The sequence below is a fragment of the Pan troglodytes genome, chromosome 4, assembly GCF_028858775.2.
Source record: "Pan troglodytes isolate AG18354 chromosome 4, NHGRI_mPanTro3-v2.0_pri, whole genome shotgun sequence".
Classification (NCBI taxonomy): domain Eukaryota; kingdom Metazoa; phylum Chordata; class Mammalia; order Primates; family Hominidae; genus Pan; species Pan troglodytes.
Window position 1 is genome coordinate 87001706 of NC_072402.2, and position 12980 is coordinate 87014685.

Sequence of the window (12980 nt, forward strand, 5' to 3'; positions counted from 1 at the left end):
CTTAAACACATCTAAACACACACACACACACACACACACACACACACAGACACTCAAAGATCCAAGAGCTTTTACCTCAGAACTCTAGTCATGAGACAATATCGCAAACTCATTATTTTACTAAAGACGGCTGTTTTCAAATTATTTTTTACAAAATTGGGACATGTATATATGGCTAAACTTTATTTGCCCTGATAGGTAATCCAAGGAAAGACATGGATCAAAATTTTGGATAAAGTATATTCCATGGCACTTTGATGTGTAAACAAACAAACAAACAAAACACCTCTTTTATCTTTTCTTTCCTTCAGTTCCAAATGAGTTTCGTTGTTACATTTTAGTAGAACTGGTTGAAGTAAGAAAAAGAAAACCTCCAAGTTGCCTTGAATGAGTGAGTTTTATCTCAACCCTGGTAGCTTAATAACAGCAGATTCAAAGTAGGCAGAAAATGAAAGAGAAACAGATAGCTTTACAACACTCTACTTAACTCTACAGTTGCAGATTAACCATTTGAGCTCTGAATTTATTTTGTTGTTGTAATTTGCCCATCAGTTTTAAAACGTGCACAAGATATCTTTGTCTACCAGAACAGACGAAGAAATTTTTAAAAAATAAACTTGCACACGCCAGGGCCATAATATGTAACTAGCTGGAGTCGTAGAAAACCTAGCATGCCTTTCAACTTCTGCAGGAGTTTCTATTTTTTCTCTTTTCTGCTCTAATGATTTTTCCATAGCCAGCCTTATTGTAACAATAGCGCATTTACTATTCTTTTGTACCTTAATATCTTATCTTCTTGTAATAGGCACACAGTCTCTGCCCACATTTTCCAAGTATTCCCATACTTACCTAGCATTCCACAAAGGTTAAGCAGCCAGGCAACTCCACCCCACATGCATGCTGCCAACCACCCAAGATTCCTCCCACAGATGTTCCTTTCTCTTTTAGTCTCTCAGATCTTATTTGTGACACCAACAGTAATGAGAAAAACCCAGCATTCTATTTAAAAACAAGCAAACAAACAAACAAAACCTTTCCCCATATTGAGAGGGAACTGAGAGACCAAAGAATGACTTGGACAAGTCCAGCTTGGTGAGTAGAGGAGTTTACTAAAACCGAGGACTTACATATGAGGCTCTCCTGGACAGCAGCAGGATAGCTTTGGAGATCCATGCTGCCTACTATGCCTAAGCTGCTTTCAAGCTAATTTTCTGGCTCTTTCTGTTGTGTGTGTGTGTGTGTGTGTGTGTGTGTGTGTGTGTGTGTGTGTGTGTGTGATGGGACTGTTTCCCTTGGAATGCTCCCAGATAGGCTCTGGATGTTTAGGTTCTCGGGGACACTTGCTCTTTGGCTGGGTACCATGGCCTTTTCCCACTGCCTGGCCTTCAGACTTCAGGCAGTGGACATACATACTTTAGTAATCTCACAGGGGACCTGTTACACTACATATTCATCTATTTTTAGTAATGATTTTTAACCTATTCTAGTTTAGCTAGATAACTTAGGTATCAGTAACTTTTGAAAGCCTTTAGAAAGGCCACCTTTGTTAGTTTTGGGATCTGTAAAATATGTAAGCATTATGATCTTGCCTCAGTTGTAATCTATTTAGGACAAAGTACCAAGGTTTGATAAAGTCTGTGGAATCAAGACAAGTGACTTACCATAGACACAGGTGTGGGAGCATAAGTTCTTTAGCTCATCGGAAATAATAGGGCACGTCCATGGAATAATATTTAGTCTTCTGCCACTTAATCTCCCTAGCTTCTGATAATTTTTCCTACCCTAATTGTCCCTACATCTTATTGTAATTACTTATGTATAAGTGCTTCTCTGCAGAAAATTGTTAGTTCCTCTTGGAAGAGAACATATCTCATCACTTGTTTAATAATCTAATAATACATAATGTTGTACACTGCTAAAGCACATTATTATTTAATTGAATTACCAAACATACTTTAAGTAAATAGAGTTAATTAGGGAGTATTCAGCACCAGACAATGCAAGAGTAAATAAAACAAATTAATATGACTAGTTCCAAATCTCAAAATTTTAAGTGTGGTAGAGGAAAATGATATTTTAGTATGTTCTTTGCATACACACAAAATGAAATAGTAAAACTGTTGAAAAAATAGCAATACACTCCATTTTATTGTTGCTTTTGGGACTAGCATTAATGGAGTTGTAGGATTTTAATAGGTATAATAGATTTGGGATGATGTGAAAAGTAGGTAGGAAAAAACATAAACAATGGCAGAAGAGACTGAATATTTTTGTGTGGTGTTAACAAATGTCTGAGTAAGTTCCTATCATTAGAATGCTAACATTTATTTACGGTAACACAATGATTATAATATTTGTCAAATAGAATTAATCTATTATTTCATATTATAGGTAATAATATTTTTATTTTATTTTATTGTTTTATTTATTTAAGACATAGTTTTGCTCTGTCTCCCAGGCTGGAGTGCGGTTGTGCAGTCTCGGCTCACTGCAACCTCCACCTCCCTGGTGCAAGCAATTCTCCTGCCTCAGCCTCCTGAGTAGCCGGGATTACTGGTGTGTACCACCATGCCCAGTTGATTTTTGTAGTTTTAGTAGAGACAGAGTTTCGCGATGTTGCCCAGGTTGGTCTCAAACTCCTGATCTCAAGTGATCCTTCTGCCATTGCCTCCCAAAGTGCTGGGATTACAGGCATGAGCCATCATGACAGCCCAATATTTTCACTTTAACACTTTGCAAAACTACGTTAACTTTTTTTGAAAATTATAGTCATATTCACAATAGTAACCATCAGAAAAGAACAATATCTTTATTTTCTCCAAATAATACTTTAGAGTTTATTAAATAACAAATATATGAGAGGTGTTTAATGCATTACAAATGAGAAGATTTAATTTCAATCTACAATTAGATATAGGTATAATCATTTTGCTGGTAAAAATGTAAAAGCCTAATGATAACAAGTATTAGCATGGATATAGAGTAACCATAACTTGTATATATTGATATAATCACTCTTGATAAATTTCTGTCAGTATCTACTTAGCTATACATGTTGCCCACTATTTTTACTCCAAATGTAATATCTAATTATGATGCATACATACATTCACCAAATACATATATTAGAATGTTTAGAGAAACAGTATCTAGAAATAATCCAAATGTCCATCAATAGAATATTTTGCTATTGTCACAAAATGGCATACTATCTGTGTATTAGTTTGTTCTCACGCTGCTAATAAAGAAGACATACCCAAGACTGGGTAATTATAAAGGAAACAGGTTAAATTGACTCAAGAGTTCCACATGTCTGGGGAGGCCCCACAATCATGGTGGAAGGCAAAAGAGAAGCAAAGGCACATCTTACGTGGCAGCAAGCAACAGAGCTTGTGGCAGCAAGCAACAGAGCTTGTGCCAGGGAACTCCCATTTGTAAAACTATCAGATCTCATGAGACTTATTCACTACCACAAGAACAGTATGGAGGAAACCACCCCCATGATTCAATTATCTCCGCCTAGCCCCCTACTTGACACAAGGGAATGATTGCAATTCAAGTTAAGATTTCGGTGGGGACACAGCCAAATCATATCAATCTGGTAATAAAAAGAAATGACATATAACTACATGCAACCAAAAGAAATCTTATGCAAAAGTGCATATATGCAGCTCCATTGACAGAAACCTACAAAATAGGCAAAATATGTCTAAGATGTTAGAAGTCATGAGAGAGGTCAATCTTGGGTGCCGGATATAGTGACTGAAAGGGGAAATAAGGATAATACCTAGAGTGCTGATAATATTATATATATTTTTGGTTAGGGTTCTAGGTGCAGGGGTATGTTCAAGCCAATGTTCACATTATTCTGAAAAAGAAAATGTGGGTACTATGAAGTTATTTAAGAAATATAAAAGAAAAATAATGGGAGGCTTGCCGTAAAGGAGGTATACTATTACAGGAAATTAATACCTCTCACCCTCTCATCATCTACTTTCTTAGTGGTAGAGAATAGAATTCAGAAGCAAATAAGAAATTACATTTTTTTCTTTATTAGTGGTAACAATTTGCCAGTAATTTTACTTTAATGAAGTTACTTAGGAGAGCTTAGCTTAAACCTGCAACAAAACTGGAAAATAATAACACCTTCCCAGATTTTGTATATTGTTTGCAGAAACTAGAGTCCTCAGAATAGATACAGCCAACTAGCCTATTTGTTAACCTATTTGTAGGTACAGAAGTTGGAGAATACTGCTCTCTTTTTGTTTGTTAGTTTGTTTCTTTTGTTGTTGTAGGGATGCTCCATGAGGAGAAAAGTCACAGGTCCAGCACCAGGCACAACTACAAAGGAGGTAACATTGGTTTGGTCACCTTTGCCTTTCCTGGCATGTGTATTCCCAGGTAGGTGCCTCTACTGGGGCGAATACTACCCTTAATACTACATCTACTACCACAACTACATCTACTAATTAAAAGATGACATTTATCTAGTAGTTAAATATTTCTGGCAATCTCCTAAGCACTGATGTACATTATTAGTTCAATACATCTTGAGACACTATTATTATTGTCTATTATAGGCAAGTCTACTATGACACATACTGAACATAAACTTTGCCCAATATCAAATATTTAGAAGACAAAATTTGGTCTCAGGAAATCTGAATCTCATCCCTTTCCCTCTTGCTATCCCTCTTCTTTTCCCTCCCCTTTCCTTGTCATGTTATGAATTAAGTCCGTCTGTACAGGGACACCCCAATCTGCAACAATAATATTAAATTAGTAAGCTATTGTGATATCATAAAAATTGTAAAGAAAAGTTAAAATGCTAATAACATTTTTCTCAATAAGAGACTCCACAGTGACAAAATGTCTTTTTTTTTTAACTGTAGAGAATAGAGTACATGCTATGAATTCTTGGTGAACAACAACAGATAGTAGTGAATAAAACTTCAACTGCCCCCTGGAATTAATGAAAGGCCTAGGAAAAATAGTTACGTTGATTCTTGCTGGAATACATCAAGCTTGCTTTCATTTTCATCTCTGAAATTTATTTTCTTAAATTTTGAGCAAGTTTTTCAAGCCAAATCTTGACAAGAAATTTTATGTCCTCTTATTTTCAGTAAACGTGTCTTATTTAATATTATTATATAAAATTAGAATTTTTAGCTAATGTAGGGGTTCTTCTCCAAATAATATACCTAGTTTGAACATCTTTTAAATAACAGTAAAATGTAGATAAATCTGCCCTAAAGGTTTAGGTAGACTAATTCATAATGTAATCATCATACTCTTTATAAAAATGCTTTCATAATGTGTTACAGCTGGATAGAAATTGAACACACCAAGGAGTTTGTTACTTATATTATTTTTATTTTTGAAACAGATGGTTCTTTTGTGGTAAATTGGATTTTAATAATACAGAGAGAAATGAAAAGTGTAATCTTTTAATATAAGTTTATTATAATTTAACAGAACATTCTATAAAAATTATTCTTATCATTTCAAAAGTTTTACCTTGAAATTCACTCATTTTACAAATGTTTGTGTAGCTGGTAATCATCATTATCTACTTACAGAACTGTCTATATTATACATGTGAATTAGTCATTAGTTTAACAGCTAATCCTGATTAATATCAGGCCGTTTATGGGTAGACCATAAATCACAAGACATATTAATTAATGGAAATGAAATTAAAGGGATTGAGAAGTACCTTAATAAATAGTAACATGTAATTATTTTAATTACTTTCTTCACACCGTATATTTTAGTTACTCTCCTAAAATAAAGATACCTGAATAAGTTACTTCTATTAATTTTCTTTACTCTAAAACTTTTTGAATATGGCAAATAAAATAAATGATCTTTCAATACTAAATAAGGGATATAGTTTGGCTTTCAGTTAGAAAGCAACTAGTTCACATGAAAGATGTGGAAATGGAAACACAGGCCTCTATTTTCTGGGCAGCAAACAGAACAAAATACAGCCCTGTCTCAGCGAAATGAACTTCTTTTTTTTGGTGTATTAGTCATATATTCAACCCTTTGGCTAAAGTCTATAATTATTTCAAAAAAAATAATAAAGTGCTCATAGTTTATATGGAGACAAATACAAATAATGAGTTCTGTATGTAACTTTTAAATTATATACATATTTATTGTAATGCTTTGCTAGAACATCTAATACAATGTCTAATCAATATATCAGAATGAGTATTATTGTGCCTTTTTCCTATGTTTAAGTAGAATATTGCTAAGGTTTAATGGTCATAGACTTCAGTGACCCACACCCATAATTACATTCTAGACCATGTAACTGTTTGATAAGAATATCACTAATTAAAGGTTTACTTCTTCTAACTTTTGCAATGTAACATAGTATAACTACTCTTTGATCTCGAGACACATTGTGGTTTATTGACATTTCCACTTTTTCCCATTCAAAAGCTACTTCTTTTTCTTCATTTTTCTCAAGCTTCTTTTAGTTTTTCTTGTCTATCATTACAGTAATACTTTTATTTATATGCAAAAGTGTATTCATTCTCTTTCTTTTTCTCAATTTCTGCCAGCAAAAGTTTCAGTCTGTATGATTTTAAGCATCCAGTCTTTATCTTTGACTGTATTCAAGTGACTTACGTTGATATAAAAGTTCACATAAAATGTTAATATTTTCTGCTATAAACTTAGAAGAGTCACCTTTAAATTGTCCTACATTTTTGATCATTTTTTTCACATTCTATAGTAATTTTTCAAATGTTCTTTTTTTCAACTTTCAGTTCTTTATATCTCCATGCTTACTGAAAGCATGCAACTTCATAAGGAAAAATAGAAGCATTCAAAAAGAAAGTTGCAAAACTTCTTATTTCAAATACTATAACATCTGCACTCATCTTAGTCTCTTTATTCCTATCATAAAGGAAGAGCTGACCACTACCAGCAATTTGGATGCCAATCACTCTTACTCTTCAAGGAATTTATATTACTGGTATTGAACAACCTTGGCAAGTAATTATATTAGTCTTCTTATTTTCTGTAAAAGACAGCATTTTTCTTGCTTCTCAATTTATATTCCTTTTTTCCCCCCTATTTTCATGTGTCTCCTTACTTTGACTAGGTTATTCCTCTCACGAAATTGAAGAGAGTCACTGAAAGATCATCTTATTGATCTTGCTGCACTAAATGAGAATGGTTGAAATATTCACTAAGAAGATTTATCATTATAAAACACATGTGTACATAATGTCAAAGCTGTAAAATCTATGAAGCAAAGCTTGACATAATTGAAGAAAAAAAAGATCCTAGTTGGAATCTTCAATACACTACTTTCTATAGGGAATAGAACAATAAGATACAAAAGATAGAAAATCAATAAGGAAATAGAGGACTTGAACAATACTATGAAGTGATTGGACCTAACAAACATATACAGAACACTCCACCCAACAAGTGAAAAAAATATATACTTTTTCAAGTACACATGGAACAGTCTCCAGGATTAGATCATATGGTAGGCCAAATTCTAATACATTTCAAAGCATCAATAATAATGTGTTATCTCAATCCATCAACCAACAAAAAAGAAATAACAAATGTTGGTTAGGATGTAGAAAAATTTGAATGCCTGTGTGTTGCTGATGAAAATGTATATGCTGTGGAAAATGATACTGTGATTTCTCAAAAAAAAAACAAAACGTGGAATGGCCATATGATCCAAAAATTTCATTTTTCAGTATATTTCCAAAATAATTGAAAGCAAAAGCTCAAATATATATTGGTATATCAATGTTCATAGCATCATTATTCACAATAGCCAAAAGATGGAAACACGTTGTGTTCATCAACCAATGAATAGGTAACCAAAGTAAGGTGCAAACATACTAGGGAATATCATTCAGTCTTGAAAGGAATGAAATTTTTCTACATGCTACTGCAGGAATAAATCTTAAACACATTATGCTAAGTAAAATAAGTCAGAAACATAAGGACAAATAGCACATAATTCAACTTACTGAGGTATCTAAAATAGTCAAATTCTTGGACAGATAATAGAATAGAGATTTCCAGAGGAATCTGTCAGAAAGGAATATTGAGGAGATATTGTTGAATAACTACAAAGATTCAGTTTCAGATGATAAAAAGCTTCTGATGAATGGTGATTACTGTTGCACAACAGTGTTAGTTTACTTAATGGCACTGAATTGTACATTAAATGATTAAAATGGTTAAGTTTATGTTGTATGTATTTCATCATAATGAAACAGCAACAACAAAATAACAGAAATTAACTATTCTAAGAATTCCTGTTTACGCCCATGAGTCTGTCAGTTACTTGGATTATTTTTTTTTCTATCTAAGCTGGGCTCAGTTTAGTTTATTAATGCATCTGTGTTCATTTATGGGTCATGTCAGATATGGATCATGTTGCATGTTAGATGAGCCCTCTCACATGTGTGAGGTTTGGCTGGTACAACCAGGCTGATTTAGCTCTACTTCATATTGTCTCTCAACCTCTAGAAAGCTAGTCCATGTTCTGTTAGTCATAGTAAGTCACAAGGATACTCCAGATTCAAGAGATGGGAGAAGAAACTCCACATTTTGAATACAGGAGCTCAAAATCACATTTTAAAGAGGATGTATAGGAATAATGTAGATTGATATCAGTCTAGCACAAAGATATATGTTTTAGCATTTTTGCTTATATATGTATGATTTACAATTTTAAAATTATGTTAATAAATATTTTTTTCTATATTTTTTCACTATTCTTTTCTACTTTTACTATCAGGATTTTAATAGCTTTATGACAAACAGTTCAGTAGGTTTTTTGTTTTTATATTCTTTGGTGAAGGCTATTGATTTGGGATCACTAAACCATAGAATATTACATTATTTTGAAGATTACACTTTCAATTTATTTTGTTTATACATTGTGGCTATTTGTTGTATTATTTTTCCTAAATACAGAAAAATTATATATAACAATTTTCACATGCATTGTTACTTTTGAATAGACTTTCTAATACACATAGACCTTGATATTTTATTTGTATATTATAAATACTGCATTTAGCCAGGCACAATGCTTTATGCCTTTAACCCCAGTACTTTGGGAGGCCAAGGCAGGAGGATCAGATGAAGTGGCATGTGCTTGTAATCCCAGATACTTTGGAAGTTGAGGCCAGAGGATCGCTTGAGCCCAGGAGTTCAAAGTTATGGTGAACTATGATCATGCCACTGAACTCTGCTATGGGAAACAGAGTGAGACCCTGTTTCAAATAATAATAATAAAAATATAAATAAATGTTACATTCTAAATGAATATGATAGATAAATATATTCTATAATAAATATAATACATTTGATAAAATCTAACCTAAAATATTATATTTCTTATAGAATAGATAATTTGTACAATACATATTATACATGAAAGATCTCATTTTCACATCTGTATGAACACATAAACTGGAATGTGAATCTTCTTTATAATTAACATTCAAAATTCTAATATTATGTCTATTTTTAATTCATTCTATTTTCAGTTCATTTTGCTAGATTTTATTAGAGCAGAATTTGAGCAATTATGCTAAAGAATAGAGAATTCAGAGAAAATGAGTTTATTATTTTGTTCATTTTCATGAAGTATTTTGACCTTAGTTTTTCAAAACATAATAATGCTGTTGTAGGAAGTCATTCATCAGATGTCAATTTGCAACTTCAAATAGGCTACTTCATCCTTGGAATAACATTTGACAAGTACATAAATTACATATCCAAAATATAATGTATTTTTTTATTATCTTTGAGCATCTTGCCATCAACCTGCTTTCTCATTATTTTAAAGGAAAAACAGGAATGCAAGTCATATTTAGGAGATTTTATCTCTTAGACTATTTCCACTTCATTTTAAAAGGAATGTTTTCCTTAAAATTTGGAAATTACAAAGTGATGAATATGTTTTTGTTTTAATTTTATGTATCCTACTTTCTGACCAAAACTTTTTCCTATTTGAAATTACTCTGTTCTAGTGAGTTGACTGTGTTAGTTTCACACATTAATTGCATTGTAATGCATTGATCCTAGACACTTTTAACTTTGTCTTATATTCTTGTTATCTTCTCTATATCAATTTTTGGTTAAATACATATGGAATTGGGTTTAATCTTTCCTCTTCTCCCTCACCTCTTAGTCCTGGAGTCTCCCCTCCTCTCTGACTGTACTCATTTCAATGTTTTCTCATCTTTGATTTCAGTTATAAATCAGTGTCTTCCAACTATATCTCTCCAGACCAGATTTGTTTTCTTGAACACCATACTCACATATTCAACTATCTACTTGAAATCTTTATTTGGATGAATAATAGATATCCAAAGTCCGACATGTCCAAAATTAAACTCTTAATTCCCCTCCAAACTTGCTCCGTAAGCAATCATCCCTATTTCAGTCAATAATAATTCCATCGTTTCTGTCGATTAGGTCAAATGCCTTTAAGCCATTAACAACTCCTATTTTTCACATAATCCACATACAATACATTGAGAAATATTACTGGTTGTATCCTTACAATACATTCAGATTCAAGCCACTTCTCAGTGCCAGCAGTGTTTCCAATATGGGTCAAGCTGTTCATCAATAGTGAATTGAGTAAATTTAACACCTTCTTAAAATGTCTAACCTAATTCTATCTTTCTGTACTTCAGTCTATTTTCAACAGAGAAATAAAAATGATTTTATTCAAAGTCGAGTTATTTAGGATTCTGTGACCAGGTTCCAGCATTCCTTCTCCATTATCATACTATTCTGAACTCTTTTGCAACTCACCTTGTCCCAGCCACATTGTTTTGTTTTGTTCATCACACCAAGCACGCTGTCACCATAGGGTCTTCACACTGGCTGCTCTCTCTGCCTGAAATCTTCTTTGCAAAAATAAGGATATTCATCCCTTCAGTTCTTTCAATTCCTAAAGAATTGCATTACAATAAAATAGATTTCTACCATTTGTTTATAAATGTAAGTGTCAGCCAAGCACGGTGGCTCACGCCTGTAATCCCAGCATTTTGGGAGGCCGAAGCAGGGGGCTCACAAGGTCAAGAGATGGAGACCATCCTGGCCAACATGGTAAACCCCCGTCTTTACTAAAAATACAAAAATTGGCTGGGTGTGGTGGTGCATGCCTGTAATCCCAGCTACTTAGGAGGCTGAGGTGGGACAATTGCTTGAACCCCGGAGGCGGAGGTTGCAGTGAGTCAAGATCATGCCACTGCACTCCAGCCTGGGCGACAGAGTGAGACTCCGTCTCCAAAAAAAAAAAAAAAAAAAAGGAAATACAAGTGTCAACTGCTCTGCTCAATGTTCTATTATACTTTTCATAGAATACATTGTCTTCTAAAGTACTCCACAAGTCACTTATTTTTATACCTATTATTTATCACCTGCCTTCCTCTTTTAAAATATAAATGTAATTAAGATAGGGATCATTGGTGTTATTTTGTTTGTTTGTTTGTTTTACTGATTTGTCAATACGAAAAGCCTAGAATAATGCCTAATACAAAATTGTAGCTCAATTGTTATTTGGAAAATAGTTACCAAGATCTCTCAGGAGAGAACACTGTCCATTTGAAATTAATGTATCAGGACTTTGAATGTGAAGTCCCATGGAGTTGTGACCCCACCCTCAGGATACAGAGGGAATATGACATGAGGCTGTATTATGGAAGTTTTGGGGAAGGGTCAAAGTTTGGTATTCAAATTGTCATTTCTAAGGTATAGTACTTTCAATGAGATAAAGTTGATGGGAGCAGCAGAAAAATGTATCCTTCCCCTATATCCAACCCAATTTAGCTGAATCAAGATAGATTCAGCTGGCAAAGATAAATATGGTTTGTTGAGACTCAGGCACATTATCGAATTGTAGAGTGAAGAAAGAAGAGTTTCATGTATTCAGAGTTGAGCAATAATAGCATAATTTCTGAAAAGTTTCAACAGACCAGAAAAGTTAGCAATTAAGCAATTAGAGCAGATAATATACAATGAAACAGTTATTAGAAAAAGAACAGAGATATTAATAAAAATTTGCCTTTCTGCTAATAATGTAGGTGAATAGAATTCTATTGAACAAAAAATCTGAGTTCTTAACATAATTTTATTCTATCTATGCTGACTTTATTTTCCATATTTAATTTATATTCAATATGAACTTTTTCATGTTTTAAAATGTTTAACTTTCTTACCAAATGTATTTAAATATTTTATGTTGTAAATATTTTAGGTTTATAATTGCCTTCAATATTCGACAGATGAATCTTCATTCTCTCTACATTCTATTCACAAAAGTTTGAAAACTGAAAGACAACTTTTTGGTTAAAAAATTATGAGGATTGAAAAAATATAATCTCTAAAATTCACAAGAAATATCCATCCCCACACAACAGTTAGATAGCTTTATTTTTAATGTCTCTATATAAGGAAATCAAACAATAAAATATTGCCAATAACTTAACTTCATTTTTTAACTAAACTTAGGAAACCCCCCAAATTTTATGTTAATAAAATTGCAATTTTCCATTCTTTTAGCTCATTGGTGTGCTATAATAAAATAAACAGGTAACTCATAAATAATATAGATTTATTATTCACAGTTCTAGAGGCTGGGAAGTCTAAGATCATATGACCAGCAGATTCAGTGTCACGTGAGGGCCTGTTCTACAGATGCTATACGCTCCCAGCATCTTCACATGGCGGGAAAGGCAGAACATACAAACGTTGTGTCCTCACATGGTGGAAGGAGCAAAAGGCAAAAAGAGGATAAATGCTGTCTTCACATGTAAGAAGAGATGGAAGGGCAAAAAATGGGCTAGGAAGTTCTCTGAGGCTTCTTTGATAAGGTCGCTAATCTCATTCATTAAGACTTCACCATCATAACCTCATCATCTCTAAAAGGCTTTACCTCTTAATACTATCACATTGGCAATTAAGTT

The 12980-nt window shown here is 33.1% G+C and overlaps 1 long non-coding RNA gene across 1 annotated transcript in view; it reads left to right on the plus strand.

The window, feature by feature from the left end:
* Positions 1-983: 983 nt before the first annotated feature.
* Positions 984-12980, plus strand: part of LOC107974700 (uncharacterized) — a 45014-nt gene continuing 33017 nt past the window's right edge. Inside the window, exons 1-2 of the long non-coding RNA XR_001717634.2 lie at positions 984-1092; positions 4296-4401. This is a non-coding gene — a long non-coding RNA (uncharacterized LOC107974700). The remainder of the gene's footprint in view (positions 1093-4295; positions 4402-12980) is intronic.